The 25,021-nt window shown below is 42.1% G+C and overlaps 1 protein-coding gene across 3 annotated transcripts in view; it reads right to left on the bottom strand.

The window, feature by feature from the left end:
- Positions 1 to 24,800, bottom strand: part of Vcf2 (VCP nuclear cofactor family member 2) — a 63,282-nt gene extending 38,482 nt beyond the window's left edge. The window contains exons 1-2 of one of the 3 annotated variants that reach the window (XR_015737026.1): positions 24,675 to 24,800; positions 22,209 to 22,706 (exon numbers count right to left, since the gene is read on the bottom strand). The gene's annotated coding sequence lies outside the window, so the exon portion shown is untranslated. Of the gene's footprint in view, positions 1 to 22,208; positions 22,707 to 24,674 lie in introns of those variants that run through there. The other 2 variants (XR_015737025.1, XM_048441583.3) reach the window with 2 other exon arrangements.
- Positions 24,801 to 25,021: the final 221 nt, after the last annotated feature.

Raw genomic sequence — 25,021 nt, 5'->3', positions numbered from 1 at the left:
CTGTTCCCTCTTGCAGAATCTGCGGGTCTGGTCCTTAATGGGATCACCTCTGTGTTTTTCTGTTTTTGCCACCTGCCTATGTGTGTAACTTTATAAATGTTTCTATGTGATGTGTGTTCATTTTAAGATTCTTTGATTTACTAAAATACTCCTTTTAGTGTTCTTGTATCTACTAGTATTAATAAATAAATTATAACTAATTGGATAAAACATACATCTACATTTAGCTTATATGCCCAGTTTAAAATAACAAGGTACGAGTCGGTGGCTACACGGCCGGACAGCTGAAAGTCCCACTCTCTGGGATCTTCCAGGGGGACAAAATCCACCCCACCCCCCATTCCCTAAGCTTTTCTGGCCATCCAGCAGGGTATTCTTTACCCCATCCCACCCTGCCCCCAAGCCAGCCTTTTCATCTGCAAGGTCCTTGGAACCCCCATCACAGCCTGCTTCAGGGCTGAGGGGACCTGAGAGCCAACGGGGAGTTTTCCTGCTGCTGGGCCTTCTTTCTCCCATCCCACCCTGGCCCCAAGCCCACCTTTGCATCTGCTAGGTCCTTGGAACTCTCCAAGAGACCCTGCTCCCTTGCTGAGGGGAACGGAAAGGTGAGTCAGTGGCCACACAGCCAGACAGCTGGAAGTCCCACTCTCTGGGACCTTCCCAGGGGAACAGATTCCAGACTGCCCCCCAATTCTCTAAGCTTTTCTAGCCATCCAGCAAGGTGTGTTCCTGCCACTGACTTTCTTTACCTCATCTCACCCTGCCCCCAAGCCCGCCCTTTTGTCTGCGGGGTCCTTGGAACCCTGCAAGATAGCCTACATCGATGCTGAGGGGATCTGAGAGGTGACTCACTGCCCACAAGCCTGGACAGCAGGACACCCCACTCTCCATGACCTTACCAGTAGACCAGAACATAACTCCATAACTCCTTAGCTTTTCTAAGGACTGTCCCCACTGCTGGGATTTCCGCTAACCCACCCTGACCCCCAGCCTGCTTTCGGCTGTGAGGTCCTTGGAATCCTCAAACACAGCCTACTCCAGTGCTGAGGGGACCTATGAAAAGGCAGACCAAGAAAAACTCCCAAGTACTCAGTCAGCCACAGCAAAGATTGGACCAAAACGCTAAGGCTCTGCTGGCCACATTTGAAGGAAGAGATGGGTAGGGCCAGTGCAAGAATTCCTCCAACATCCTGAAAAGAAACATGGTAACTCCAAAATCCAGCGAACATGCAACACGAAGACGTGAGCATCCTAACCCTGAAGAAGTAGAAGAAAAGGACTTTAAACATACCCTTATGAAAATGATGGAGACCTTTAAACAGGAAGTGAAAATATCCCTTAAAGAAATGGAATAGAAGACAAACAAACTTAGAAGAAATTAACAAATCCCTCAAAGATACCCAAGAAAACAAAGAAAAAGCAATCAAACAGGTAAAGGAAACAGTTCAAGACTTAAAGACCAACATAGAGGTAATGAAGAAAACACAAACCAAGGGATGGCTGGATATGGAAAGCCTGGGTAAACTGACAGGAACTACAGAGACAAGTATAGCCAACAGAATACAAGAGATAGAAGAAAGAATCTCAGGCCCTGAAGATACTATAGAGGAAATAGATGCATTGATCAAAGAAAACATCAAATGAAACAAATTCATAACACAAAACATCCGGGAAATCTGGGACACCATGAAAAGACCAAACCTAAGAATCATAAAGGAAGGAGAAGAATTCCAGCTCAAAGGTCCAGAAAATATATTCAACAAAATGATAGAAGAATACTTCCCAAACTAAAGAAGGATATTCCTATAAAGGTACAAGAAGCTTACAGAACACCAAATAGACCAGATCAAACAAAAAAAAAATCCCCTCGCCATATAATAATCAAAACACAAAACATACAAAACAAAGAATTTTAAGAGCTGCAAAGAAAAAGGTCAAGTAATATATAAAGGTAAACCTATCAAAATTACACCTGACTTCTCAATGGAAACCATGAAAGCCAAAAGGTCTTGGATAGACGTGCTGCAGACAATAAGAGGCAATGGATGCAAGTCCAGACTACTATACCCAGCAAAGGTTTCGAAAACCTCAAACCAAGGAAGCCAACAACACTCACAATAGCAAAGACATCTAATAACCCTCCACCAAGACAGCTCAAAGAAAAGAAACACACAAATACTACCACCAAAAATAACAAGAGTTAACAACCACTGGCCATTAATATCACTTAAAATCAATGGACTCAATTCACCTATAAAAAGGCACAGGTTAAGAGAATGGATACGAAAACAGAATCCAGCATTCTGCTGTTTACAAGAAACACACCTCAACCTCAAAGACAGACATTACCTCAGAGTAAAGGGTTGAAAAAAGGTTTTCCAATCAAATGGACCTAAGAAACAAGCAGGTGTGGCTATCCTAATATCTAACAAAAAAAATTGATTTCAAACTAAAATCAAACAGAAGAGATGGAGGAGGACACTTTATACTCATAACAGGAACAATTCATCACAATGAAGTCTCAATCCTGAATATCTACGCCCCTAATATAAAAGCACCCACATATGTAAAAGAAACATTACTAGAACTCAAAGCACACATCAAAACCCACACACTAATAGTAGGAGACTTCAACACTCCTCTCTCACCATTGGACAGGTCAACCAGACAGAAACTTAAGAGAGAAATAAGAGAACTAAAAAGTGCAATGAATCAAATGGACTTAAAAGACATCTATAGAACACTCCACCCAAACAGGAAAGAACATACTTTCTTCTCCGCACCACATGGAACCTTCTTGAAAATTGATCACATACTCGGTAACAAAGCAGCCATCCACAGATACAAGAACATTGGAGTAACCACCTGTGTCTTATCGGATCACCGTGAAGTAAAGCTAGAATTTAACAAAAATACTACCCCCAGAAAGCCTACAAACTCATGGAAACTGAACAATCAACTACTGAAGCACCACTGGGTCAAGGAAGAAATGAAGAAATTAAAATCTTCCTTGAATTCAACGAAAATGAAGACACAACATACCCAAACCTATGGGACACTATGAAAGTAGTGCTAAGAGGGAAGTTCATAGCACTAAGTGCCCACATAAAGAAAATGGAGAAAGCTCACATTAGAGACTTAACAGTACAACTGAAAGCTCTAGAAAAAGAAGAAGCAGACTCGAATAGAAGACTGGAAATAATCAAACTGAGGGCTGAAATCAACAAAATAGAAACACTGAAAACAATTCAAAGAATCAATGAAACAAAGAGCTGGTACTTCAATCAACAAAAATGACAAACCCCTTTCCAAACTAATCAAAAGACAGAGAGAGAACACCCAAATTGACAAAATCAGAAATGAAAAGAAGGACATAACAAGAGACACTGAGGAAATTCAGAGAATCATTAGGTCTTAGTACAAAAGCCTGTACTCCACAAAATTTGAAATGTAAAACAGATGGACCATTTTTAGATAGATACTGTAAACCAAAATTAAATCAAGACCAGGTGAGCAATTTAAATAGACCTGTAAATTGTGAGGAAATAGAAGCTGTCATCAAAGACCTCCCAACCAAAAAAGGGACAGGGCTGGATGGTTTTAGTGCAGAATTCTACCAGAACTTCCAAGAAGAGCTAATACCTACACTCATCAATGTGTTCCACATAATAGAAACAGAGGGTCATTGACAAACTCTTAATGAAGCTACAGTTACCCTGATAACAAAACCGCACAAAGTTTCTTGGTTGTAGCTCAACCAAGAAAGAGAATTACAGACTAATCTCACTCATGAACATGGATGCAAAAATTCTCAATAAAATACTGGCAAACCGAATCCAAGAACACATCAAAAAAAAAATCATCCATTATGACCAAGTAGGCATCATCCCAGAAAATCAGAGCTGGCTCAACATATGAAAATCCATCAATGTAATCCATCATATAAACAAACTGAAAAAAAAAATATGATCATTTCATTAAATGCCAAAAAAGCATTTGAAAAAATTCAACACCCCTTTATGATAAAGGTTTCGTAGAGATTAGGGATACAAGGATCATATCTAAATATAATAAAAGCAATATACAGCCAGCCGAGAGCTAACATCAAATTAAATGGAGAGACCTCAAAGCCATTACACTAAAATCAGGAAGATGATAAGGCTGTCCACTCTCTCCATATCTCTTCAACATAGCGCTTGAATTTCTATCACTAACAATAAGACAACATAAGGAGATCAAGTGAATTCAAATTGGAAAGGAAGATATCAAACTTTTGCTATTTGCAGATGATATAATAGTGTACATAAGTGACCCCCAAAACTGTACCAAAGAACTCCTACAGCTGATAAATACCTTCAGTGATGTGGCAGGATACAAGATCAACTCAAAAAAAAAATCAGTAGACCTCCTATACACAAAGGATAAAGAAGCTGAGAGGAAAATCAGAGAAACATCACCTAGCCACAAACAGCACAAAGTATCTTGGGGTAACACTAACCCAGGAAGTGAAAGACCTATTTGACAAGAACTTAAAGTCTTTGAAGAAAAAAACTGAAGAGGATACCAGAAAATGGAAAGATCTCCCATGTAGGGAGGATCAACATAGTTAAAATGGCAATTCTACCAAAGGCAGAATTCAATGCAATCCCCATCAAAATTCTTCACAGACCTTGAGAGAATAATCAAGTTTATATGAAAAAACAAAACACCCAGGATAGCCAAAACAAATCTATATAATAAAGGAACTCCTGGAGGCATTACCATGCCTGATATCAAACTCTATTATAGAGCTACAGTAATGAAAACAGCTTGGTTTTTCATTGGCATAAAAACAGAGACATCGACAAATGGAATCGAATCAAAGACCCGGAGATTAATCCACAAACCTGTGAACACCTGATTTTCGACAAAGGAGCTAAAATTATACAATGGAAGAAAGAAAGCATCTTTAACAAATGGTGTTGGCATAACTGGATGTCAACCTGTAGAAGAATGAAAATAGATCCATATCTATCACCATGCACAAAACTCAAGTTCAAATGGATTAAAGACCTCAACATTAATCTGACCACTTTGGATCTGATAGAAGAGAAAGTGGAAAGTAGTCTGCAACACATGGGCACAGAAGACCACTTCCTAAGTAGAACCCCAGTAGCACAGACAATAAGAGCAACATTGAATAAATGGGACCTTGTGAATCTGAGGAGCTTCTGTAAAGCAAAAAAAAAAAAGTTAGTAAGACAAAAAGGCAACCGAATAAATGGGAGAAGATCTCTGTTTCCTTTGGCCCCACACTCCCCTTCTTCTCTCTGTCTCTCTCTGTCTCTGTCTCTCTCTCTCTCTCTCCTCTTCTCTTTCTCTCTCTCTCTACTTCTCCCCCCTCAACCCCGCTTCTCCCCTTTTGCCTTCCCCTCCATAACTCAACTAATAAACATTTAACCTCATTCTACATGTTGTGTCTATCCATGTTTCTGTCTCCTGCCCGCCCCCCATGTGTCTCCCTGCCTGGGACCAGCCACTGCTCAGGGATCGGCAGCCATCTCTGCCTGGGACTGGCTGTACCCAGGGCCAGCTGTCTGCCACTTCATGGCCTGTTACCACCATTTGGGGAACTACAGTATTTCTGCTGCCTACTGTCGCTGGAGATCTTGCAGCATTTTTAAAAAATCATAACATTGGTGCTGTGTTACTCAGAACTCCTTTCTCAGGGTCAGGATTCGGAACCAGGGCTTTTTTTTTTCCACTCCCACCAGCTTCCTGGCTTCAATAGGTGAGTCTCCCCCATTGTACTACAGTTGCTTCCCTTAGTCAGGCTTGTGTTTGGGATGGCCTGTAGCCAACCCACCCGTGACTGAGGGCCCAGGGCCCCTTAGGCCTTCATCTTTTTTTTCATTTCATCTCTTTTCTTTTTTCTTCCTTCGTCATAAAATGCCACTCAGAGCGGCTCCAGGCCTCTCTGGTTTCTGAGTCACCCGACCAGATCCACCTAGGCCAGAGGACGCTCGTCCACAAGTCCTGGGTGTTCGCACAGATTTGCACCCCACCTATGCGGGAAGACGTTCCCTTATAGGCCTTGAGATGCTGCTGTTTCGTGGGTTTTCATGAATTTGGCTGTGGATAGCAACTACCCATGGCGGCTCCCGGCTTTTTTTAAATTCCAGCCGGCTTTTTCAATTCCAGCCATGACATGGTGCAGCTTTTAAATTCCAGCCTTTTACTCCCCTCTGCAGCTTGTGGTGTGGCATGGTGGCTCAGCTACAGGGCAGATCATGCCTTTAGGTCCCTCTTATTAAGCTTAAAAATCCTTACATCTCAAAAAATTGTGGCTTTTTTCATACAACACGTGGCTGCCGCCATTTTGACTGCATTCAGGTGACTTCACTACCATCTTGGCTAAGAGCCATGTCAGGTGACAAAGCTCTCCCATTTTTACTTAAGTATACACTGCCTTGTCCTCCAGTTTTCACTAAATTCCTCTTGTTGACTCTGTTACATGTGTTTTGCACAGTGGCATGCCTTTGGTAGGGTCCACCAAGAGCATCCACTTTGCCCAATTCCTGTTTACTCTTTCTGTGTGTAATAATGTTCATTACATCTCATTTCAGACTACAAAATCAATAAGTCTCATATTTTAAACTGATATGTACTTTTAAGTCTCTTACAAAAATGCCATATATTTAATCCAACCCTCATTTAAAATATATTAAGCTGATCTCTACAATTGTCAGTTCCATCATTAACATTATATTGCAAGCAGTTTTTTCTTCTTTCTGCCTTTTTACGAGTGTAAATCTTATCTGTTAAGAGCCAATACAGTAAAGCTCAGACCCAACCTTCCAGACAGATTCTATACTGCAGTTATACCTAATAAACAGCCCTCAACTGCTCAAACATCTGGGGAATGTGATATTTAAATATTTAATTATTAAAAAACTTTTCATAACAAAAAGAGACAGGTTGGCTCCTAGCAGCAGCACTCTGCTTCCTCCAAAGAAGACAGAAGACAAATGGGCACACAGCAACATCCATTCACAGTTTGCTTCAACTGCCAAGCACTGACCATTGGGAAAAACTGCCTTTCATCTACACTAAAGATCTCCTGACGTGGACAGAATCACTGGAATCAACAGCCTAGCTGCTCAGGTCAAGGTAGGCCTGTCTTCCTACAGATTTCTTAGGCCACAGGATCTGCTGGAGCCTGGCAGGCCCTGCATCAAACAGCAAAAGGCAAATGCGACCTTCAGCAACAAGGGAGGACCCAAAAAGAGTAGCTCTGGGTGCCAACCAAGTAAGTTCTCTGACATTTTTTAATCAGTAACTCAAGTAAAATCTTATCCTTCTCAAAGATCTCTGATACAGTTTTGATAGCTGAGAGGTTTTGCCAGGAAAAAAAAAAAACTCACCAAACAAACTTCAAATCAAATTTCTCTCTTATGCTGCCTTCCAAAGTCTTAAAAACTACTTTTCATTGTACAAAAATATGTCACAGTCATTATGTGTCTAAAACTTCTGTTTTCACAAACCCAAGGAATTCTCATGAGTTCCAGGGAGCCAAATTAAAAGATCCACCTTAAACAGTTCAGATACATCCCCCTAAAATCCCTGGTCCTAAAATTTTTTTTTCCTTAATTTAACTTTGTTCTTTGTTCTGCCAATACCTTAAACAGGTATAAGAGACACCAGATATTTCCATGCCACAAACACCGGACAGGAGCAAAGAGACCAGCTATGCTGGGATGTGGCCAGCACCCAGTCTTCTCCATTCCCCCCCGCAAGACGATACCCACAAATAAGCCGGAATCAGTCTTGAGAATCCACCACCCCAATTCCACCAAACTGTGGTTTCTAATCTCCCGCTTTTCATTATAAAAAAAGAGCTGGGAATGTTATGATTGTTAGTCACTTTAAGAGACAAGCCACGCCCACTCCCTGCGGCCCCTCCCCTCCTCTCACCATCTAGATTCTCTCTCTGTTTCCTTTGGCCCCGTGCTCCTCGCTCCTCTTCTTCTCCTCCTTCTCCTTCTCCTTCTCCTTCTCCTTCTCCTTCTCCTTCTTCTTCTCTCTCTCTCTCTCTCTCTCTCACCTCTTCTCTTTCTCTCTCTCTCTCCTCCTCTCTCTCCCCCCACCCCCACGTCTCCCCTTTTGCCTTCCCTCCATAACTCAACTAATAAACATTTAACCTCAAAAAAAAAAGATGGGAGAAGATCTTCACCAACCCCACAACAGACAAAGGTCTGATCTCCAACATATATACAGAACTCAAAAACTAGACATTAAAATTCTAAATAATCCAATTAAAAAATGGGACACTGAACTAAACAGAGCATTCTCAACAGAAGAATTTCAAATGACCAAAAGATACTTAAGGACATGTTCAACTTTCTTAGCTATCAGAGAAATGCAAATCAAAACAACTTTGAGATACCATCTTACACCTGTCAGAATGGCTAAAATCAAAAACACCAATGATAGCCTATACTGGAGAGGATGTGGAGTAAGGAGAACACTCATCCATTGCTGGTGAGAATGCAAACTTGTGCAACCACTTTAGAAATCAGTGGGGCAGTTTTTCAGAAAATTGGGAGTCAACCTCCCTCAGCATCCAGCAATACCACTCTTGGGAATATACCCAAAAGATGCTCAATTATACTACAAAAACATTTGTTCAACTATGTTCATAGCAGCATTATTTGTAATAGCCAGAATCTGCAAACTATAGGCTCAATGTCCTTTGTTTATGATTAGAATCCATAGATCCTCCTGGAAATTGGAAAGAGACAAGATAGCCAGGCAAAAGTTGGGAGCATGGAGGTGAGGTAGGGGGAAGGGGAGAGGATTAGAGAGAAGGGAGAAGGGGAGGGTTGGGGAGAGCTTGGGGGAGTGGGATGGTTGTGAGGGAGAAAGGATGGATATGGGAGCAGGGAAGAAGATATCTTAATTAAGGAAGCCATTTTGGGGTTGGCAAGAGGCTTGGTTCTAGAGGGGTTCCCAGGTATCCATGGGGATGTCCCCAACTAGGACCCTGAGCAGTGGAGGACAGGGTGCCTGAACTGGCCTTGTCCCATAATCAGACTCTCTTGAATATCACCATAGAACCTTCGTCCAGCAAGGGATGGAGATAGAGACAAAGACCCACATTGGAGCACAGGATTGAGCTCCCAAGGTCCAGTTGAAGAGCAGAGGAGGGAGAATATGAGCAAGGAAGTCAGGACCACAAGGTATTGGTCCACCCACTGAGACAGTGTTCCTGATCTAATGGGAGCTCACCAAATCCAGCTGGACTGGGACTGAACGAGCATGGGATCAATCTGGACCGTCTGAATGTGGCTGACTGAGAAACCAATGATAATGGCACTGGGATTTGTCTCTACTGCATGTACTGGCCTTTTGGGATCCTAGTCTATTTGGATGTACACCTTCTTAAGCCTGGATGGAGGGAGGAGGGCCTCGGACTTCCCACTGGGCAGGACCCTGCCCTCTCTTAGGACTGGAGGGGGAGGGAGGGAGGGGGAGTGGGGGAACAGGAGGGAAGGGGGAGGAGGGGAGAAAGTGGAAATTTTGAATGGAATTATGTATAAAATTTAAAAAAATAAAAATAAAACTGGTGTTCTCCAAGGACTAAGGAGAGGATTTAGGATTGCTGGCATAGCAAAAAGCTGTCACATTTTTGGCTCGTTTATTCCTCCCATATCTGTCTATAGGTACTGTTCTTTAACAGGATTAACAGATTTCAATCTTCAGAGGTTCAGAGTTCCCAATTGTCTTTAATTGCCTTCTAAAATATTCATGCCTTTTAACCTAAAGCAATAGCCTTTTCTATAAAATCTGGTCCAGTTCTCTTACAGGTTCCTAAAAAAGTTCTATTGCTACATCAAAATCAGGTCTGGTAGGGAGCTGAGGAGATGGCTCAGTGATTAAGAGCACTGGCTGCTCTTCCAGAGGTCCTGAGTTCAATTCCCAGCAACCACATGGTGGCTCACAACCATCTACAATAAGATCTGGTGCCCTCCTGGCGTGCGGGCATACATGGAGGCAGAATGTTGTATACATAATAATTAAATAAATCTTTTTTAAAAAATCAGGTCTGGTAAAATCCAAAGTTCCCAATTCCTTTGTATTACTGCTACACTAACCCCAGCCAGTTTCAAGCATACTTTACAGGTCACTCCTGCTACCTAAGCCAAGACCAACCTACAAAGTGCTCCCAGGACAACATCAAAAGCACCAGCTCCTGGGACTTCACCTGGAACTTCAAGGACACCTGCCAACTCTTCTGAATCAAGGACACCTGCCAACTAAAATCTGGTTTTATCTGCTATTGTGTCTCATCCCATGGCTAACCCCATTTCATAGAGCCAAAAATAACAAGATTTTTTTTCTCCTAGCCACCTGACTTCGCATCTCCTTAGAAAGCAGCTGAGAACTACAGCAAACCAGATGCCACTCCATCCACACCTTTTGCTGAGCTTTCAGCTCTCCCCTCTCCTCTCTCCCATGTCGTCCCATGCCCACAAGAAGTAGTCAGACTTGAGTCTAAGCCCCTTTTTTCCAAAGAGAGCCTAAAATGTTGGTCATACTTATCACCCCAACTTCCTCCACCGCTATATCCAAAAAGAGTCAGGAATGTGATGTTAAGTTGGGAGCATCACCCTAGCCCCTGGCATCCATCCCAGCACCAGCATTATTTCCAGTCGTCTATTCCTCCTGGGTGAGTCATCTTCTTCTTTTTTTTTTTTCCTAGAGCTTTGAAGTGTGCTGTTAAGTCTCCCATGTGTGCTTTCTCCGTTTTCTTTATTTGGGCACCTATTGCTATGAACTTTCCTCTTAGCACTGCTTTCATAGTGTCCCATAGGTTTGAGTATGTTGTGTCTTCATTTTCGTTGAATTCAAGGAAGGCTTTAATTTCTTTATTTCTTCCTTGACCCAGTGGTGCTTCAGTAGTTGACTGTTCAGTTTCCATGAGTTTGTAGGCTTTCTGGGGGTAGTATTTTTGTTAAATTCTAGCTTTACTTCATGGTGATCCGATAAGACACAGGTGGTTACTCCAATGTTTTTGTATCTGCATAAGTTGTCAGCAGTGTTTCTGATCTTGGCCATTCATACAGGTGTAAGACGGAATCTCAGAGTTATTTCGATTTGAATTTCTCTGAGGGCTATGGATGTTGAGCATTTCTTGAGTGTCTTTCAGTCATTTTTGGGTTCATTTGTTGAGAGTTCTCTGTTTGGGTCTGTACCCCATTTTTTTATTGGATTATTTGTCCTTTTGATGTCTAGTTTCTTAAGTTCTTTGTATATTTTGGAAATCAGTCCTCTGTCCAGTATGGAGTTCATGAAGATCTTTTCCCATTCTGTAGGCTGCCGTTTTGTCTTGTTGACTGTGTCCTTTGCATCTAAGTTATAGGAGGTCCCATTTATTAATTGTTTCTCTCAGTGTCTGTGCCACTGGGCTGGTATATGGGAAATACCAATGTGTTCAAGTGTACTTTTCACTTTCTCTTCTATCAGGCTCAGTATGGTTAGTTTATTTTTGAGGTCTTTGATCCATTTGGACTTCAGTTTTGTGCATAGCAATGGCTATGGATCTGTTTTCATTCTTGTGTATGTTGATGTCCAGTTATGCCAGCACCATTTTGTTGAGTACATTTTTTTCTTCCATTTTTCTGTCAGCTAAGCAGACTTGCAACTTGGATTAGAAAGGTAGTTTACAAATTTTTAGTAAGACACAAAAGGGCTAAAACCTTAATTATAATACTCTTATGGAAGACCTTGAGCTATTAAGTAAAATTTTTAAAGGGAGCAGTGAGTGACCCAAATTCCAGAAGAAAGCTTACAGAAGCTGCCAGACAGGTACTCAAGCAGGTAGAGTATTCTATACAGAAACACCAAGCATATTATGTTAATTATGATCAGCTTTGGCCAGCTTGTATATTACCTACAAAACTTATTCCTACAGCAGTTTTATGACAAACCAGTCCGCTTTCATGGCTGTACCATTCCATGTCACCAGTTAAGGTTTTTAACCCTTACTGGAGCACTAGCATGCTTAGCACAGAAGAGCAGTATGGAATCTAGGAGGTATTTTTAGCAGATAACTGGCTATGAACAATGTTCCTTATACTAAGCAACAGATTATTGATTGGTTATTTTAAAATAGTGATTCTTGGGTAATGGCATTTGCTCAATTTCAAGGTCAGATTAATAATCTTTTCCCAGATGATCATTGCTGCAATTCTCACAACTATATTCCTTTATTTTTCCTAATGTTGTAGCAAAAGATCCCTTAAAGAATGTTATGCTAAATTTTACAGATGATTCTTCCAATGGAAGAGCTGCATATATTGTTAAGCGTGAAAATGAATTGTGGAGCATGCCCATGGCTTCTTGAAAATAATATAAAAGGATAAAAACAAGAAAATTAAAAAACGCCACACAATGCCTTGAGTCATATACTTTTTACACTAAACTTCTTGAATATGGATGTTCATGAGCAATCTGCTGAGGACAGATTTTGCACCAAGGCAACCTTTGCTAAAGCAAAGTGGAGAGACCCTTGCACTGGATTATGGAAAGGACCCAATCCTGTATTAATATGGGGTCGATGGCGTGTCTGTGTTTTTTCACAGGATGAAGATCAAGCGAGATGGCTTCCAGAACATCTGGTTCAATGCGTTCAGCAGAAGGGCACCAGTCCTGATGACATTGTAGCTGCTAATGCCCCCACAGAGGAGTCGGAGTGAGAACCTGTGGTCCTGCTTTCCCCACCCCAATGGAAAGGGGTACCTGATAAGCAGGACCAAGCTTAGGATGCACAGAGCCAGCCTGCTTGGCACCATTATGTGCTGCAGGACACTCGGACACTGGGCTGCATCCAGACACTCAGGACCCACACTGCCATTGAGGCCCTGCTGCAGCTGCCATGATTCCTGACAACAACTTGCTGAAGTCTGACAAGGGACTGGGATTCATTTATATACCTGCAGCTATTAATTATCTAATATGATATTTTAAAATTAGTAAGTGCTAGTGAGGGCATAAAATACAAGAATTTTCATATATTGGGTATCAACTTTCCTTTGGTATATGCCCAAAGTATAAAGAGTCTAGGTTTTTAATAAAATAAGTCTGTTTCAAGAAATATATTGTAAACAGTTCAAGAATATAAAAACCTATCCACACAAAATACTGTACCTTTTATAGAAAGGACATCTTTGAGAAACATATGAATGTGCTTTCCTGATTCACATTTCTTTCAGGGATTGCCCTACAAATAACACTATTCTTTTTTGATTAGAACGCAGAAATGGGAAGCTCAATATAGATAACATACATGAGCTGTGACATTTAAATAGTGTATTTGGGACTGAGGATCACTGAGCTGAGTTGGGAGGATGCTTGCCTGGCACACACAAAGCTCTAGGCTTGATTCTAAACCACATATAAACTGAGTATGGAAGTTCATAGCTGTAGCCAAGCACTTAAGACATGGAGACAGGAAGATCAGATCATTCGCATCTGCAGCTAGCCTAGGCTCCATGAGCCCCCCCTTCATTTTTTAATTTTTTATTAAGAATTTTTAATACAATCTTTTCTCGTTTTACATAGGTACCCCCATTCCCACTCCCTCCCCTTCTTCTGCTTCCCCCTCCTTCTCCCACCCCACCCCCACATCCACTCCTCAGAAAGGGTAAGGCTTCCTATAGGGAGTCAACAAAGTCTGACATTTCAGTTCAAGGCATGACCAAGGTCCTCCCCCTTATATCTTGGCTGAGCAAGGTATCCCTCCAAAAAGAATGTGCTCCTAGACACCAGTTCATGCACTAGGAATAAATCCTGGTCCTGTTGCCAGGGGCTCCACAGACTGCCCAAGCCTCACAACTGACCCCCACATTCAGTGGGCCTAGTTTGGTTCTATGCAGGTTCCCCCACTGTCAGTCCAGAGTCAGTGAGCTCTCAGTAGCTCAGGTCAGCTGTTTCTGTGGGTATCACCATCATGGTCTTGACCCCTTTGCTCATATTATTGCTCCTCCCTCTCTTCGACTGGTCTCAGGTCGTTCAGCCCAGTGATTCACTGTAGATCTCTGTATCTGCTTCCATCAGTTGCTGGTTGAAGGTTCTATGATGACAATTAAGGTAGTCATCAATCTGATTACAGAGGAAGGCCAGTTTAGGTGTTCTCTCCACTGCTGCTTAGAGTCTTAGCTAGGGTCATCCTTGTGGATTCCTGGGAATGTCCCTAGTGCTATGATTCTCAATAGCCCTTTAGTGGCTCCCTCAATCAAGATCTCTCTTCTTTCTCTCCCTCACTGTCCTTCCCCTTTCTTGAGCATCCCATTCCCTCATTCTGTTTTGGTTTTTCAGACAGGATTTCTCTGTATAGCTCTAGATGTCCGGGAACTCACTCTGTAGACCAGGCTGGTCTCCAACTCACAGAGATCCATCTGCCTCTGGCTCCTGAGTACTGAGATTAAAGGTGTGTGCCACCATTGACTGACTATATTTTTTAAAGATACATTTTATCATAGTCTCAATTTTCTAAGAAGTATCTATTCCACACTTTAACAAATATGAGAAATAATAACAACATGTATGGAACATTGGCAAGGCATACAGTAAGAGCCTGTTAGGCTACTATGTAAGGCATCACTGCCTGAAGCAGGTACTAATACCATTTAATAATGAATTCTATTTGTAGTAAACATGCCATACAGATGTGAAGCTAACCACCAAGAGTCTCAGGACATGGCAAGGACAACAAGAATGTTCACCAATGCCCCTGATCTCTCACACTCTACACTGTATATGGCTTTGCAACATGCTTTCCTATGGCTAATTCTTAAGTGAAAAATTTTACTTTTAAAATTAAAAGATTTACTAGTATGTGTATGAACATTTTGCCTGAATGTATATCTATGTACCATGTGTGTGCCTGGTGCCCGTGGAAGGCAGAAGAAGGCAAGGGAATTAGATCCCCTGAAATTAGAGTTATGGATGGTCACGAGCCACTGTGTAGGTACTAGAACTTGAACCTGGATCCTCTACAAGAGCAACAAATGCTCTTAAACACTGAGTCATCTCTCTAGCCACAAAAGATTTATTTTAATTATAATAACAACTTCATGGCTTAGAATAAAGTGTTAAGTGGAAAGAAAAGTCATGTTAGGTAAACATTCAAATGCTAGAGAGTACTATGAAATGTTATCTTTATAAACTAAATTACCAAATAAAAAGCTGGCATTACAGATTAGCAGTTAAGAGCAATTAACGTTCTTACAGAGGCCCTGAGTTCAGTTCCTAGCACCCATATTTTGTGGCTCACAACAGCCCCAAAGTATCAGATGCCTCTTACCTCTGTGGACACCTGCATTCATTTGCACATACACAAACATACACATGTACTCACGCATACACACAATTAAAAATAAATCTTTAAAATGTAGTCTTCTAAAAGTTACTCTGAAGAAACTATCATTTATATACATATTGAACAAGATCTACATACTGAGAGCACACTTCTGGGCACATTTTAGTATGCTAAGAAAACAAAGGCGAGCAAAAAAAAAGCAAACTAATAGAATAGGAACAATAGTTTTTTTTGGGGGGGGGGTTGTTTGCTTGGTTGGTTGGCTGGTTGGTTTTCTGAGACAGGGTTTCTCTTTGTAATAAACAGCCTTGGTTGTCCTGGAACTCACTCTGTAGACCAGGCTGGCCTTGACTCACTGAGATCCTCCTGCCTCTGCCTCCGGAGTGTTTTGATTAAATGTGTGCAACACCACGCCTGGCTGAAACAATGTTTTATGTAGAAAAATGTTCATAACTTTTTAAATGATCAAGGTGATTCATGTTACATATGAGACTGGTTAATACATGTGTCAGGTCTCAATCCCCAAAATGACAGTCTGGACTCAGCACAGGCTGGACTCTGACTCAGCCAACACTCAGCATTCTTCAGAAACCATGTCAACTGGCTTTCTGATTACCAGAAAAAACATTACTTTTCTGCTCCCATGACTTCCCAACCTCTGCAAAGGGCATCTAGTTCTCTATTAACTCAAACAAGCCTCAATACACCGGAGCCCCAAGCAAGTCCCCAAGCTGTGTCAGCTAAGCTGCTGTGCTCCCAACAACATAACCCCTTATGACTGGCAGGACTCACCCACCGGCCTTGCTATCTTCTCTGCTCCCATAGCCCTGGCAATTGTCAGTCTGCTCATATCTCTCAGCAGGAGAGGAAGCCATGGCAGATTCCCCCAGATGACTTTGGCTAGTCTCTCTGACCTAAAATAACCCTCCCCCACTAAGCATGGAGCAGTCTACTGGTGGTTTCATTACTGAGGCCTAGCTTACAACATGTAAATGAGGGTTACTGCAATGAGTATATATGTGTACAGAGGAAAGAAACTGAAAAGGAGCTGTGTTTACAGAGACTCAGAGATAGAGAACTGTGCCAGATGTTGCCGGTCCAGAGCCTAATTGCCTTCTCTTCAGCTAGTTCTAGCCCTAAGGAGAAACAGCCCTTCCTTGCCCACCTCTATGTTAGATATCTTGTTCTAACAAAAACTTTCTGGAATCTATTAACTTAGCGGAGTACCAGCTTCCACCAACCCAAAGGTCAGAAGGCATCCTGGGCCATAAGAAATTCCCCTCACCTCAGCATACCAACCTCTTTGATGCATCTGTCAACATATTTTAACTTTGCCTTGATTCGTGACTTTCTTTATTCTCTAAAACTCTAAAACTCCATGAAACTGCTTCCACTCTGGAACATGGAATTTTGGGTATCCTAAGTATGTGTTCCTTGACCATGGTCACTCAAAATGGCTCTGAAACAAACATTTCTTATTTCCTTTAAGATGGAGAGCTGTGTTTTTTGGAGTTGACATGTATGTATGTAAAAGGATGTCAAAAGTACCAAGGCAGAAATGGATTGCAGGATGTTTAAAATGTACCTTTATGGAGGAGAAAACCTACAAGATAGTTATCATAAAAAAAATAAGTAATGATGACCACAGACTGATAAGACTGTGGTGTGAATTGTTCTCATTACACAAATTTCTAGACCAAAATTAAATTTAGTCTTTATTGCAAAAATGTATCCACAAAGGTCCATAAGTCCCGGACCAATAAGAGAGACAATGACCAGACATTTCAGATGAGAATAAACACTAAGAAGCCTGGGTTCCTAGGATGCCCCACAGGAGAAATAGTAACTTAAAAAATCAAAGCATTCCAAATTCACAGACCCGGAATTGTTGTGAGGGAACCTACAGAATGCAGCAAATCAATCCCATAATCCCAGCAGGCAAAAAAAAAAAAAATCCAACTTTTTTTTCAAACACAAAGGGCGGGTGAAGCTATGCGCACGATTGCTTCCTAAAGCAAAACTGCCACCTAACGGCCAGAGAAACGACTCGCAGGCTTCGGGAGAAATGCTTTCTTTAAACTGGCTTCCGGCTGGAAATAACGTGACGAGGAAATGGCGGAACGACCGAGACCTTTACAAAAAAGAACTCTTATTTTGCCAGGTGGACCCCCAAAATGAACCCCACCGCGCAAGCCTTCTCTGCTGCGGTCTTCGGAACCAAAGAAACAGAAAGTTCTTGATTCACCTCTCTAAAATTCAGCAGTCACTATCCAAGAATTAGCGGACTCTGAGCCTGTGCGGAGATAGCCAGTGAGGTCTCCTCAACTCTCCCTCTTGGGGTTCGCCAAGACATACCTTCCCAATGTTGTGAACAGCTGCCCCCACCCGCCTTCGAAGACCTGTCCTTTGGACGCTCCTCCCACTCAAGCCAGCCTCAGAACCCTTTCCTCTGCAGGAGCACTGTCTTTCTCAGTCCTCACTGTACCCACTGCAGAGCCAAGGACACAGCAGGCGGCCACTGGAGACTGCTCCTCTCCAGCCTTCTGGCTTCTCTTGGTATACCCGCCCTTCCCTTCATCGCGCCCTAGGCAGCAGGAAAGCCTTCGCCTTTCTGTTCCAGTCAGGAATTGACACGAGCTCCTGGAAAAACAGTCGTTCTGAATTATTTACCTCTATTCCCACATAACGGGGGTGGGGGCATGCTGTACCGGAACAAGCTTTCATTTTAAGCACTATCACAGGCAGACACTGTTTTCTGAAAGGCAGGTTTTGGACCCAAGAGAGCTTCCTTTCCATCCCATCTGTCTGGCTTTCCCTAAGTCAGTTTTCCCTTCGTTTACAAAAAAAAAAGACTGAACTGAGCGGCCTGCAGGGGGAGATCTGGTACTACAAATCAGGACTGAAGCTGTCTGTCTCAAAGGAAGCTGACCTTAACAGGCAGTTTCTCCCCCGCTGCAGGGGCCTTTCATTCTTTCTTCCTGCCTGGAAGCAGCACTGAAAAACTATAGAAACTTGACTTCTTTTATTTCAAATCGGTGAGATTTTCATCCCAAAACCTTACTAAACAGTCCACCACACCTCCTACACTTACTGACTAGTAGGTTTGGTTGTTTATTACAGAACCTTTCTTGAGAGCAGAAAGGCTCTATGGTGAAGACAGACCTGCTGAAGGAGGAAGGGATGGTGAAGGGGAGTGGGCCAAGGGTCAACACAAAGTAGCATAAAATATCACAATAAAACCCACTCATTTTAAAAACTGACAACCCTTGGTTTCCATTTTGAAGACACAAGGAACTTCAATCAAGGGGCTGCAAACAATCAATACGTGATTCCAGAATTGATGGTCTTATAAATGATAAAATCACATGGCTAAGACTGAGCACTTCCTTTGAGGAATCAAAGCCTTCAAATTTCAGGATACAAGGCCATTAGGCCACATGGCTGAACTTTTCTTTTTCATGGTGGTGGTGTTCAAGACCTTGTGCGCTCTGTATTGTCTGAAATCTTAGTTTGGGGTTAAGTTGTTCAACTTGTCCAATATCAATGGGAAAAAAGAAGAATGGACTTCTACTTAGTCTATTCAGCTGGAGCGCACAAGGGCAATGGTGAGACTGCAAACTCCACTGCTGAAGCAGGACTGTAATTTCGAAAGAGCACTCTTCAAGAGAACCGGGATTCAATCCCCAGCACCCACATGGCAGCTCACAGCTGGCTGTGAATCAAGCTCTGGAAAATCAGGCATCCTCACACAGATGCACATGCAGGGAAAACACCAATGTATATAAAATAAATTTTTAAAAATCAAAGAAGAAAATACTAGAACTTAAGCGAATTTAACAAGTTGAATAGTATGAGGCCAATGCAGAATACTCAACTGCTTATATATATTAGTAACAAACAAGAAAATTCAAACTTTAAACTCGGGGGCTGGAGAGATGGCTTAGCAGTTAAAAGCATTGGCTTCTCTTCCAGAGGACCCCAGTTCAATTCCCAGCACCCACATGGCAGCTCACTCCAGTATGTCTGTAACTTTAGTTCCAGTGGATCCGACTCCTACACAAAGACATGCAGGTCAAACACCAAGGCATATAAATATTTTCCTAAAAATGTAAAACTTTAAACTCAGTTTATAGTACTGTGATAGTTGGTTTTAACTGCTAACTTGCCACAGCCTACAATCAATCAACCACCTGGGAAGAGACTCCCAGTGAGGGAGTCCCTAGATCAGGTTGGTTTGTGAGCATGTCTATAGGAAAATGTCTTGACTGTTGAATGGCATGGGAAGACCCAGCCCACTGTGAGCAGCGCCATTCCCTAGCCAGAGCAAGCAAGCAAGGACCAATGTTTATCCACTCTGGATTGAACTGTGGATGTGATACTTTACCTTTCTGTCTAGACTTCCCTATAATAATGAACTGTAACCTCAACTTGTAAGCCATATAAATCTCTTCTTCCTTAAGTTGCTTTCAGTCAGGGTTCTCTTTTGAGGAAGCAATGAAGTCACATTGTCAAAGGGCAGAAAGCAGGTAGAGCCCTGAAGCTCTGGGGAATGGCAGAAGGACCCCAACTAGGGAAGTCACCACTCTTCAGCTGCATATCCTCTCAGCTCACCCTTTCCTAGGGAAAGCATCCCCCACTCTTCCCCCACAGGCCTCTCCACCAGCCACTTCGGCCCTTCCATCTAGTCTGAGGAAGAAGCCTATTTTCACAGTGGCCACCTCTGCTAGCATAGGGCTGAAAACAATGTGCATGCTTGGGCAACTTACTGAACCAGAATTGAACAGGTCTGATACTTCTGAGAAGAGAAAGGGGATGAAAGTAAGGCAATTATTTAAGAACACCTATTGGGACATGCTCTCAAAAGTCGACAAGTACTTAAGGGTGGGCATTCCTATACAGTTACTATGAGTTTTCCTGGCAGTGGGGAGTTTAGGCAGGGTGAGCAGAAACTCCAAAGATGGATAAAGTTAAAAAGAGATGACAAGAGAGGTAATCAGAGGGGATGCATTCAGCTCTCCAGCAAAGCCTACAGCCCTGAAAACGGACTAAGTGAGCTCTAAACGATCCGCAGAACTCTGCTTGCAAAGTCGAAGCACTGGATTCATCCTCACACTGGGGCAAAGATCAATACATTTGGTGACAGAAAAAGAAAATTATCCATCTGCAAATGACAAACGTAACTGAACAGTTAAAAACGAAAGTCAAGGGTTTGCAGTGCAGGGTTCACTTTGGAAGCACAGATTCCAAAACGGGAGTAACATACACCTGGAGATGGTCTCTGTGCCCAAGGATCACGCCCAAATGTGTGAAACAGTCTGTATTTTTTTAAGTTAACCTTACCTCGTGTGGAAAAAGCATGCTAATAAACTGACTATACAAATAAACTGACATGTTCATTTTCAAAAAAAAAAGGAAGAAGAATTTGCAATGCAGATGAGACACAGTAGCTAATTTCTGTACCTGCAACTATTAAAATCAATGATATAACTACTTTTAATTTAGGGCTTGGGTTATAGATTAGCGGTAGAGGATTTGCCTAGCATGTATGAGGTCTTAGGTTCAATTCCCAGTACAACAATAATAATAAATATTAATGTGTAATATTAATATTACAATATTAATACAAAGTATTAATACAAAGATGATAGACATGCTAGGCAAGTTGCCTACAATGGAGCAATATCTCTGGCTCTCCCATTTTTTTTTTTTTAAATTTCAAGACAAAGTCTCACTAAACAGTCCTAGGTGGCCTTCAACTCATTCTGTAGCACAGACAGACCTTGAGTTGCAACCCGTCCTACCTCAGTCTTCCCAGTAGCTAGATTACAGGCCTGAACCACCAGGCCTGAACTACCTGCTCTTACCAGGCCTGCTCTTACTCAGTCATGTTGTATGTACAGAGAATGGTACCCTGACGAAATCAGGCACTTGGTCATTTGCTCAACAGATACCAATGTTGAGAACACACAGGTAGCCACTGCTCTGATGATGACCTGAAATATAATGGTGAGCAAGCAGAAAGCAAACCATGGTATAACCCTTAGGTACAAAACTTTATGAAGTGTGACACTGCCATAAGGGGAAACTTGCTTATTAGATGATTTGGTCTCATTTGTAAAATAATGCTCCAGTCTTTTTGTCATTTTAAGATCCATTTTTATCACTTTTTAATTATGTGTGTGTGCACGCGCGCATGCGCAGGTGCAGGTGCTCAGGGACACCAGAGGCAACTGAACCCCGGGAGCCACAGTGGGTGCTAGAAAGGGTCTTCTACTAGCTCTTAACTGCTGAGCCATCTCTCCAGCCTGAGTCTTTATCAAATCATTCAGTAACACACAGTAATTACATATGGGGTGGGGGGTGGGGGTTCAATGTGATTTCGTATTTTTTTAAGTTGTTAAAAGCAATAACGCAAATACTTATCTCTGCTTGTTTAAGATAGACCCGTAAAAATGGTTAAAAAAAAAAATCCTGAATCAGGTATTATAAACTATAAATAGTGAGCACTGGGTGATGGTGGGGAAGAATTGTTTTTCCTACTACCCTCTGTAATCAGTTAAATAAAAGAACAAGGATGTTTATAAAAATCCTTAAATCCAATGGCAAGTTAAAGGGAAGAATGATTTTAGGAGAAGCCAAAATACAAATAGCTGGGGTTTCTAGGCTGCCCAAAGGCGCTTACTCGAATAGCAAAGATTCATCCATTGGCAAGCAAAAAAGAACCTAGTGGAGGAAGCATAATTTAGAAAACCTTTTTTTTTTTAAGCACAAAGGGTGGGGTAGAGCTGTAAGGGTTATAATAGCGCGTGAACACTGCCATCTAGCGGTCAAAGAAACTGAGACTCACCATACAGGACGGAAACATTTTCGGCTGCTTTTCGGTGAACAGCTGTAGAAATGAAGCTGGGGAACACAAGCGGAATGGCAAAGACCGCCGAATTCACTCGTACTTGCCTAGGAGAGCGCGGCGAACCCTCTCCGCGAAGAAACCCTGTACGCCCATCCTTGCCCTAGCGATACATCAGCGGTCCCTTCCCCACCGGAAGGAAGCTGCCGGGTGTGGTCTAGGATTGGTTGATTCTGTGCTTGCGCAGTGATGGCAATGAGGTCGCTGCCAGTCTCCCTAATGGTTTCCTGGATGTTGCTTCCGCGTTCTTTACCTATAGGCCAAGGCATAGAGCTGGAGCCGCCAGATAGCCCGGGTCGTCCAATGTTCAAGCCTAGAGCCACGTCTCCAGACGTGCTCCTCTTACTCAGTCCAGCCTTGAATAACTGTCTTCCTCAAATTCCTTACCCCTGTGATCATGAAGTCTTTTGGGATGGTTTTACCTGTACCCTAAAAACACTGGGGGGAAAAAAAACACATCATTTACCAAAGGAAGGTATATTTTGAATATTTTGAACAATATTGTACACAAATAATCTGATTTTTTTTCTTTTTCTTTCCTTTTTGTATGTTTTGTGTGTGCTTGAGCCAGGGTCTCCTATAATCTAAGCTCGTCCCGAATTTGCAATTTCACCAAAGCCAAATCGGAACTCCTGATCCTCATGCCTCCACCTCTAGGCTGCTGGGATTACAGGCCGTGTAGCATCAAGTTTGGCAGTCGCAACGAATTCTTCCTGACAGTTGATTTAGCATCAGGACTTTTATTTGGATGTGCAGTTTATTAGTGTTTACTCCTCATAGGGTTTTGTAATGGAGCCGCCAATCTTGAGGTCAGGGCTCATAGCTATTGCAGCCTTTGTTATTTCCCTGGAATCCCTTTGTTCTCTGGGCAGGCTGTTTCTTAAACTGTAATGCTAGAAGCCAGATGGAGTAGCATCCAGACAGCAGAGATCCCTGTGTCGGGCCTAGTAACTCGGCTTGAACTGCACATTTTTCTCCAAAGTTTCTTTTATTTAAACAAAGAGTATCATGGTGAAAATTCATAAACAGAAGCTATGTCTAGTTGTGTTTGTCTGCAGAGACTTGTGGAACAAGTAGAATTTCACTATTATGAAGAGATTAGAATTTTGCAGGGTCAGAGGCTAGTTTTAGGCTTCCTTGCCCCACTCTGTATCTGAATAAAACGCCTCGTGATAATGAATAAAAATCTCTTAGAAGCTACTAATTTGGCACTAGTATTCTGTAATAATAAATAAAAACCTCTTAGAAGCTATTAACTAAGAACTAGTATCTTACAATAATAAATAAAAACCTCTTAGAAGCTATTAAGTTAGCAGAGCACTGCCTTCTGCCAATCCCAGAGCTAAGAATGTCATCAGATAGTATCTTAGCCCTACAGAATAGGCCTCTCTTATACACTCCTTTCTGGTGTGCCCATCAATATATTTTAAACTTACCTTGATTTCTGACTTTCTTTGTTTTGTAAGACCATAAAAAAAAAAAAACCCTCTGTAAGTGCTTCCATGTTGGAACATGGGATTGGGGTAACTAAATTTGTGCTACAGGGCCAAGGTCACCCAGAATGGCTCCAGAAGAAACTGTCTCCTGTTCCCTTTAGAATGGGAGGTGTGGTTTTATGTCATCTGTATGAAATCCTCTGGCCTACATGCTCTCTTGAGTCTCCTCTACTGACTGTCCCAGATAGGAAAGGAAAATGCAATTAAAAGGAGGTGAGAAAATGAGTAAATCTGTCCTTCCTTAGGAGAGTCACACGCCCAGAAACAACATATCTAAGCATAGGTAGGTCTGCAGTGGTGTGAGCTACTAAAGCAAGCCTTAAGAGATTATTTGTAAACAAAAATTCCACTAATTTCTTAACTGAGTGTGGTGGCATATGCCTTTAACACCAGCACAGAGGCAGATGGATTTCAGGAATTTGAGGCCAGCTTGATCTACACGGCAAGTTCTAAGCCAGCCAGAGCCTTGTCTCAAACCTGAACTAAATGAGTGGAAAAAAAAAAAAAGATAAAGCTAAGCCATTGCTGCCATCTTATTACATGGTGTGACCTGTGTCTGACCTGAACCACCTAGAAGCATTTGGACTACATGGAGAGTCGCTGAAAACTAACCGCTGGGAACATTTGAGTCCTTGTATTCACTTTCGCGTGAATGAATTTTTTGAATGACATAACTTTACCAAATAGCATATCAGGCTTTTGTCTATATGAAATTTCTACTGGCATCGTAGGTTATATTACTTTATTGCAGCGTTAGAACTCTTAAACTCACCCTAAAATTAGGATTCCAGAGTTCTCATTCTTGTCTACTAAAAAGTCACATGGCTAAGACTGAGTATGTGCTTCGAAGCATCCAGGAGCTTCTGAAGTGAAAGAAACAGCGGGATGCATGGACAAGAGGAGGACTCACCTTTCCAGCTCTCCGTGCTTTCCAAAAGGGGAGCCGTCTGCTCAGCACGTTCTTGAAATCTTAGAGGTGATGGTTTGTTGAGACCTATCCAAGACAAGGCACCATAGTGCCAAAGGCAAAGCAAAGCTTGCATCTGTGAGATGGCCTTCCTCCTGTTGGTTCGGGGTTGGGGAGAGAATATTTTGTGCCATATGACCTAACATGCATGCCGTAAGTTATAACAATAAGCAAGGCACCTGATAAGTAGGGCTTTATAGGGCTTTCATTCAAGGCCACTTTGAGCCTGGGCATTATTGGGGAAATGGGCACCAGGAAAGAATCCACAGAGGCCTTGCTTTTCTGCTTAG

Source organism: Myodes glareolus, chromosome X, assembly GCF_982192425.1.
Source record: "Myodes glareolus chromosome X, mMyoGla1.1, whole genome shotgun sequence".
In the NCBI taxonomy this organism is placed as follows: Eukaryota; Metazoa; Chordata; class Mammalia; order Rodentia; family Cricetidae; genus Myodes; species Myodes glareolus.
The sequence above is the reverse complement of the archived record's forward strand: the minus strand, read 5'-3'. Positions and strand labels throughout refer to the sequence as shown.